General features: G+C 40.2%; 1 long non-coding RNA gene across 8 annotated transcripts; it reads right to left on the bottom strand.

Moving 5' to 3' along the window:
• Positions 1-472: 472 nt before the first annotated feature.
• LOC124652207 lies at positions 473-6,325 on the bottom strand. 8 transcript variants are annotated; one of them, XR_006987633.1, is made up of 6 exons: positions 5,644-6,325; positions 5,423-5,540; positions 3,741-5,110; positions 3,104-3,290; positions 1,347-1,925; positions 473-889 (listed from the first exon to the last, which is right to left on the bottom strand). It is a non-coding gene; the product is annotated as an uncharacterized LOC124652207 (long non-coding RNA). The 8 variants fall into 8 exon arrangements; XR_006987636.1 differs by having other exon boundaries at positions 1,347-1,482; positions 1,826-3,290; XR_006987639.1 differs by having other exon boundaries at positions 1,347-1,482; positions 1,795-3,290.
• Positions 6,326-8,465: the final 2,140 nt, after the last annotated feature.

Below are 8,465 nucleotides of genomic sequence, written 5' to 3' on the forward strand. Positions count from 1 at the left end.
AAAAATTTGATCATGAAGATCAAGTAAATAAGTGGGCATCAGAGCCAGAAATGTAGTCTGGTAATAATAACTGGTGTTGCATTTTAGTCTGCGATTAGGCATCTTGCTAATCGTGTGCTTGTATTTATACTGACGGGATATGTTTTTGTGTTCAGATGGAATTGTATGTTGAGATTGAACGGTATTTTTTACTAATAAGCAGAATAAAAGTAGTGATGTCGGTCTCATCCAAAATAGTTATTGAGATTTTCTAATTGGTGATGTCACGCCCGTCTACACATAAAACTCTAACATGCAACTTAGATACGGTGAAAGCAGATACATATCTTAATTGGCAAACACATATGCATTGCACGGTGATATTGAGAAGCGAAGAAGACGGCTTCTTTTATACGAAATGGATTGGCCGGTTGTGCTGGAGTGTGTTTCTTGCGGACTGCATAATTGATAAGATTGATCTGTATAGCTTTTTTTTAGATGAATTGCTCTCTATAGCTGCTGCACAACAGTAGTCTGTTCTAGGAAAGACTAACAGTAGATGATGGCACTCAAATATATATATGGTGGTTTGGCTAGATGTGCTAGCTCTGTAATATTGTGCCCTCCCTTCTGACCGTTATTTTCACTATTTCTGTAATACTCTCTATCTAGTATTTTTTTCTGAAACTGTGAGTGGCTTCACCACCAGCCAGAGAAGACAAAAAATGCCAGTGAGAGGAGGATGACTCCTGCAACCACAGACCCAGAAAAATAAATGAAAAAGGTAAGCCATAAAAAGGAGGAAGAGTTCCTCGTTCCTTGGCTCCTGCAGGGATGGAGTCTTGCGGCCGGCCGAGATCCTGCACTTGGGCGTCATCGACCTAGGATGAGCTCCTGGATGCCAGAGGACCTGGATGCAGAGGAATTAGTCAGCAGTGATAGGCGGTGGTGGATACAGAGCCATGGAGGGCGGACGGGAGCAACCATTCATGTTGGTGAAGTAGATCTCTCGGTGCCTGGTATGTTGCTCTTTTTTCCAGTATTTACTACAAGTTCGCGTAGTGAATGTGAATTTTATCATGCTGAGAAGTTCACTGAGTTCGACATTCTGAATTGTAATTCAATTCTGTTTTGTGCATGTTATAAACATAAATTAGAAAAGCAGAGTGAAAATCAAGTGCACAAAAATTGTCTTATTACTAAAGAAACTGATTACAACAGTAGGGGGTAATATAAAGGCAGAAGAGACGAAGAGTTGTCTTCAGTATAATATTCATTCAGTTCAACACGAAGTAGAGAAGAAATCACTGGTTATAGTATAACGTGGAAGTATTTTCTAGTAAAAAGTGCACATAACATAGACATACTGTGATCTGAGCTGCCGTGCCTTGAAGTGCAACAGTCCGTGTGACATTGTAGCATCTATAGGTAGTTTCAGCACTGAACCTCTGCAACTACCATTTGCACAAACCTGAAATTTGTTGTTGGAGGATGGTCTTGTTCCTGTATTTGATTTCAAATCGTTAGTTCTTATTATGCATAGGCCAAGGAGAATTGTTGCTTCAAATAGTACATGCAAACCTATGACATCACTACTAAAGCAAAATACACTAAGTCTTGCAGGTTTGAAATGGGCTCTTGGGCTCTTGGCCAACATGTTGGTATATATGGTAATTAATCATATTTGGCATGACAGGTAAAAAAATAAAAGATATGCACACTCAAATTAATCTAGTATACAACCCAATAGCAGAACTTGAAAACAAAGATTGGACCAACAAAGGAAAGAGCGAACTGGTAGATTTGTTTGTTCACCGAAGCATAAATTTATCGATTGGCGAATTACATGATGAACTGCTTTTTTCGCCAAGGTCAATTTTGTTCTATCTTGTCAAACTTCCTCACATGATTCTTCTGGAGAGCGATCATTTTATGTAGAGGATCAGCTGAAACAAAATGATGTACCCATAGGTATAATTGCAATGTTTAGTAAACATGCAAAGTAGTTGGGGAGCTATCCTTATATGCAACAAAATGAAGGAGAAATGTAGCCCAAAAATTATTAATTACTTCATGTTAATTTGAAACAACAGATCTATAAACTTGAAGTATGTTAGGACTTGGTTGTGGACCCACGGTTGAAAGTTGTATCATAATGCATTTTGAAATACCGGAATGTGGGAGAATGGTTTGTGTGAGAATGAAAATTAGAACTTGAGGACTACCTAGTGTGGTCAGCACGTCTAAATAAAGCTAGTCACCATGATAATAATTTTTTTACTGATATAAGACAATATGCATGCTATTATTAGTAATTATTATATAGATTCTACACTGCTGCCAACATAAGCACACGTGATCAATACTCAAAACATGAACAGAACATTGTTTGTATCAATTTTATGCAACCATGGGACCCGCTTTTGAATATTCCAAAAATGTGCCAAAGGTATAATTGCAATGTCACTCCCAATGAAATTAGACATGACTAAATTAGTTATTCTATTGAGCCATAGGATAAGTAATATATTCTTTCAAATAGGTTTTTAGTAAATGGAATTCATTTAATAAAATGTGTGATAAATCCCGTGGGAAATTAAGTGATAAATCAAACAACTCCCATCAGAAAATATTCTAAGTATTTCAATCATCCACTCTCTGTTCAATCCTTTGATTCAAATAGGCCATGTACTGAATTACTGAATATCAATAGGGCCTTCAACTGTTCCCGACTTCCCTCTGACTTCTTAAAGTGCAAATCATAGAGATAATTAGGGGAATTAATCATTAGACCACATTTTTGAAAATAAATATATCATAGATAAAATATGACGGTCGAACTAAATTATAGCTAAGTTACAATTTATCGGAAGATTTGATATGGTATGTATCATTTTGTATGAAAACACCTTAAAGTAGCTCATCAGGTTGAGAAATCGTACATAATATTGCCTATGATCTCTTATAAGAAAGTAATAAATTGTGCTAATGGAGGAACTGAGTTTACATAGTAATGTCGATGTACACCTTCATACCTATATATGCTCTGACCAGCTGGAACGCAAGGATTTATAACTGTAATATGATACTTATTCACTGAAGCAAGGCCGAACTAAAGGATTACCTGTTCAGTTTATATCCTCAAACTACAAACTGTAATAGTACCACTGAAAGTGTTTAATTCGGGGAAGCCATTGGCAGGCTGATACGCACTGGATGTTGTAGCTTCTCTACTCTTAGTAATACAATTCAGTGAAGATAGGAATTGGCATAAGAGCATACACGCTGATGTGTTCATACTGTCGAAAAATCTGAAAGTAAATATTTAGTCAGCTCACAAACCGAACATATGCAATCTAGTAATTGTATCCACCAACAGAAGGAACATCTGAGTAGTCCACAGAACCAATCACACTAACAGCACACAAAAGGAATCTAAACAAAGGCAGCACACCAAATAGGAATCAACTGCAACAAAACAATTATCTCTGGTATTCTCTAATATTCATCTAACAGACCAGGTTTCAGGGAGGCTCTTTGAAGACATAATAAACCACATGAGTATGCATCATGAGTGCCTAACCTAAGAATAGAGCATCATTGGCATATTTCACATATATTTTGTTAAATTTTCTAGCAGTGCATTTCCAAATGCCAACATTATACCTACATCGAACCGTACGCACACTATCAGATGACAATTAGAAAGGAAAATTGGGATTACAAAGCGAACATAAATTCAAGTAAAAACAAAATATAACCTCTTCTGTACCACTGGCTATATTTTAGCTGAGAAAACATGGAATCTTCCTACGGGCAGCAAGATCCACGAAGGTTTGAGAGTTTCATATTCAACTTCCAATAAACAGAACAAATCATATGCTCCCAATCTTTTCTTGACCAGACACAATGGATATGTCCGGTTTCTGGGATTTATCCTAAAAGAAATTAGCAGCTGAAGAATCTTATTTAGAATTAAACAAAGGACTTACACATGCAATTATCACAGTTAGGAAATAATCATATTTGCTCGTTCTTCCAGTGGCAACAACTTAACATGACACATAATAATTGGTCACCGCGGCGGAGTGGGGCCAGGAGGGTGTGCTGAACTATGGATGGGCAACTTCTGAACCGGAAGGCGAACATAATATGGAGGTTTTCTATAGAAAAATAAGACAAACTTGCAGGAGAAATACCTATAAGCTTCAAAACTTCAGTGGAAAGATGACAGCAATTTAATGTTCAGAAAAATAGGTCAATGAGTTCTTAATGTGAAAATTTTAACAATCAATTTGGAAGAAACCCTCCAGGAAGTAATTCTCTAGCATTAAATGGGTACAAAGAGAAAAAAAATATATGCTGGAAAATTGCACAGTCCCATGTATAACAAAGATCTGATCACAATTCAGAAAGATAAAATAACCTTATTGTTGACGAAGAAAGCTAAAATAACAAAATCAGAGAAGTTTGGTGTATGGCCATTAAGGAATATGCTAACAACATTCAGGACCATGGATCTACTTGCTGCAATCACATGCATAGAGTAGAAGAGTTCGAAAATGGCACTTATTGCAGATCTTTTTTTTATCAGGGACTCATATATGATTAGGAACAGTGGAAAAAAGGAAAAAAAAGCACAAATTATCTGCATACAAATACATAAATGTACAGAAATTGCTGCGTGAAGAAGCAAAGTAGAGAAGAACTTAGAAGGGGATTGATTTACCTCAGTTTAAAAAGGTAGTCAACATCTATAATCCTTTGTGGAGACATTATAGAGAAAACTTTGTAGGCCACACAATCCAGTACTAACATCACGCTCCTGTATTACTGGCAGATATGTCCTGGTAGTTCATTAGTGGCTCTGTAGACTGCCAGGCACCAACATCCGAACACCACAAGCTCGTGTGCTGGAAGCACAGAGCCAGATCATGGATGCCTCAAAATCTAACGTTTGTCAAGGAAAAATAGTCTTCAGCGTGCCAAGGTAAGAAAAGAAAATAAGACTATGGTGATAGACTATCCACCACCAAATAGCCAAATTTCACACATAATATATCCGTCCAATGAGGTCGATCTGAAGAAAACTAATTTGATGTAGTGTGTGCCCCTCTCTATGCAAGTTTTTCTGTTAACAAACATAAAATATCTACCATTAGACTTCCCTGAAATTAACCTCTACTCTGCTTAGTAAAAAGCATGTAACAAAGTTGTAACATACCCTCAGGACTGGTCTTCGAAAGAAATTATACCTCTAATACATGCTCAAAACAGGTAAATGACTGTGTGTCTTGGATGGGCACTTATAAATCATCCAAATATCAAAGGTATTTAATGTAGGAAACTGAGCAGATCAAATTGCACACCTAAGGTTTAATCTAGCTAACACTAAAAACTGAATTATGTACTACAGGGTTGCCATATTTTGACATCCTCTTACTTGTTGTCCAATTGGGGACATCCACAGTGACACATCCTGCTTTGCACCGCAAAGGACTTGACACACTCCAGCTTCAGACGTTTGTGTGGAATGGCATGGTGGCTCCAGTCCGAGGAAACTGGTTTCCAAAAAAAAAGATGGTTTGTGTGGAATGCATCATATCACAACCACACTGGAAAGTAGTATTACAGTAGGTTGAAACATCGAATTTAGCGAAGTACCTTCCATGGATAGCCTCCTACTATATCATTTTGGTTGTCCTCATTGCTCAATCCTTTCTGGACCGCTTCCGAGACCCTGCTTGTGGGACTCCAAACCCCTGCTGGACTGCATCCACTTCTGACAAAACCTAACTGAGTTAGTTCAGGGGGCTAGAGCGTACATCACAGCCACCACTTAAGCCGCAAACCATTGCTCATTTCTCCCTCCAAGTCAACCGCCTCCAGCAGCCCCTCAACCCCATCCCGGTGGTACGTCTACCTGACATGCACCACTCCTGCAGGCGGCGATCTTGCCGGCTTGACCCCGAGGTACATCGCTCGGACCACAAGCAACATCAGCAAATCAGTATAGGGAAAAGAATTAAACATCAAGCAGGCGGAGAAACAACTGAGGAGGACGTACGTTGAGCCGGGTTCCCAGCACAGTGCGGCCACATGCTCATGGAGGGCCTCGAGAACAGTCCGAGGGAGGAAGCGACTGCTGCCCTGCCGGGATCACGACTGTCGAGGACGGCCTTGTTGACGCCGCACCAGAGAATGGTGGAAGAGGTCCAGGAGGCGATCTTCCGCTTCGGCCTCCGCCTCCTCCTCTTCTGAATACTGCATCCCATCTCTGCCCTCCAGATATCCGCCCGCCGCTCGACCCCCTACTACAGCGCGCCCGGATCTTCAAAAATCCGATCTTCGGAGCTTCGCCCAGTCTACTGTGCTGGTGTGCCCCGCCACCGGGCCATGGCGGCGGCAGACCTCCGGGCGAACGGCGGCGATAGCCCTCCGGGGCTTGAAGGTTCGCGTGGTGGAGGAGGAGCAGGGAAGCGAAGTGGGGCGGGTGAGCACAGTAGGCGCGCCGGGGGTGGACCACGACGCCTCGCCGGAGAAGCTCGTCGGCGGGGACTCGCCGTGCGTGAAAAAAATTGGGGAAGAAAGAGGCAAGATTGAGTTTTCGGGTGAATTCGAGAGACAGACTCGCAGATACGGTAAACACCAGTCAAAGCGGTGTGGCAGCAACACCAGACAGATCGTGCCCACTTTGTCCCAACCAAAAACTGGCTACGTCCACACTATGAGAAAACACCAAGCCAATCTACCACTGAACTACTGAAGCCCAGCGTCGGTAGCATAGAAATCAAACTTTGCTAAAAAATGCTACAGAGCACCAAATGCTACACAGAAGATAACCAGCGAAAAACAAACCATCTGAAACAGCACGTGTCGCCACGAGGTTAACTTCTTAAAAAGCTCAAAATTAGGAGAAAAAGATGTTTGTTAAGGTTTAATATAGTAGTTATGCAAGGGTATGTCAAAGGAAGTCTCGGGGTTTATTTTGCGTAAAGCCAATTTTGTTTTGTAAAAATCTTTTTAGAAACTTTCTTTGTCTTTATATATTTTTAAAACAAAATAATATAGGGCTGGACAAACACAAGGAATCCACCAAGGTTCACCATCCTACATCCCATCCCCAAAACAAGCTAAACTAACTCCAAAGCCACTCACTGGATAGAGTTAGCATGCATTAAGTATTTAGGCAACACTCCATTCAGAGCCACTCACTGGATGAAAGTAGTAATTGCAAAACAGTCCAGGCAATCCTAAGTTCAGAGCCACTCACTGGATAAACTTAGCACGCCAAAACAATTTTTGAAAAGGTTTTGAAAACAAAGGAGATCCTTCATCCACTTCAATCTTCAGTTGCTCAAATTGCTCATATCCGAGAGCACGGCTAATCGATTAGATCATACACTCTGCAGAGGTTGTACACTTTCCCCACATGTCACAATCCATCCTTTTTGTTGTATCCTTCATTTGGCTTAACCGGGCATGGATCATGACGAAGTTTTCCATAGAAGCCCCCTATACATAATCCCGATCCGCCCGCAACTATGATCTGAAGACCCCTCTCCAATGGCGGTACCAATGCAAGGGTTTCCCTCTATGTACGACTAAGCCAGAGCCCATATAGCATGTGGCTGTACTAGAAGCTTCTTTAACTGAAACTTTGAAGATCTCTTTGACCCTGGGCGGCGGTCCCCACCAAAACCTGAGTCTGCAGAGCCACTCACTGGATGCAGCTCTTGTAGACGCTCCCAACATACCACTCCGCCTAGAGGAAACATTTTGATAAGTTTCTATTTTATAAATATTTCCACCATACAACCCCAAAATGGGTGCATGTCAATTTTCATAAAAGGTTTTGTTCTTTGAAAACCCATATCCCACGTCTACCAAGCAATTGGCTAAGCACTCATACAATATACGCTTTTTAATAAAAGGGCTACAAGGCACATGGTAAGAATCCTATGGCTCTCTACTAGGATAGCATCTACTAGGATAGCAAAGCATAATTTCCCTAGACATGCATTTCTACAGAAATATTTGTAAAACATGCATATCAAAAATAGTAGGACAAAAGGGGGAGTGATGTTTTGGCACATGGGAGCATATGCTCCCTTTATTTTGAAATACATGTTAGACACATTTTAAAATGTCAAAAAATTGAAAAAAAAAATCGCACGTACATATTCATGTGCTATGCGCTCACAAAGTCGTTTCATGAAAAATCGACATGTCATGTGGCGTGTGTAAAAAAGACAAAATTCGGTGCTGAAACAAAGACTTGTCATAAGATAAATTTTCTCTTTTTCGCTTGGACTACAAAAAATATTATTTTTTCGTGAAACTTGACGAATACACATATATTATGAAGATGTACATGTAAACTTTTTTGTCAAATTTTTTAACACTTGGAAATATGTTTTTATGGTAGAGGGATCATACGCACCCGGGAGCCGAATTGAGTTTCTGGACAAAAGGTTATGTGTAAC

This window comes from Lolium rigidum, chromosome 5 (genome assembly GCF_022539505.1).
Source record: "Lolium rigidum isolate FL_2022 chromosome 5, APGP_CSIRO_Lrig_0.1, whole genome shotgun sequence".
Classification (NCBI taxonomy): domain Eukaryota; kingdom Viridiplantae; phylum Streptophyta; class Magnoliopsida; order Poales; family Poaceae; genus Lolium; species Lolium rigidum.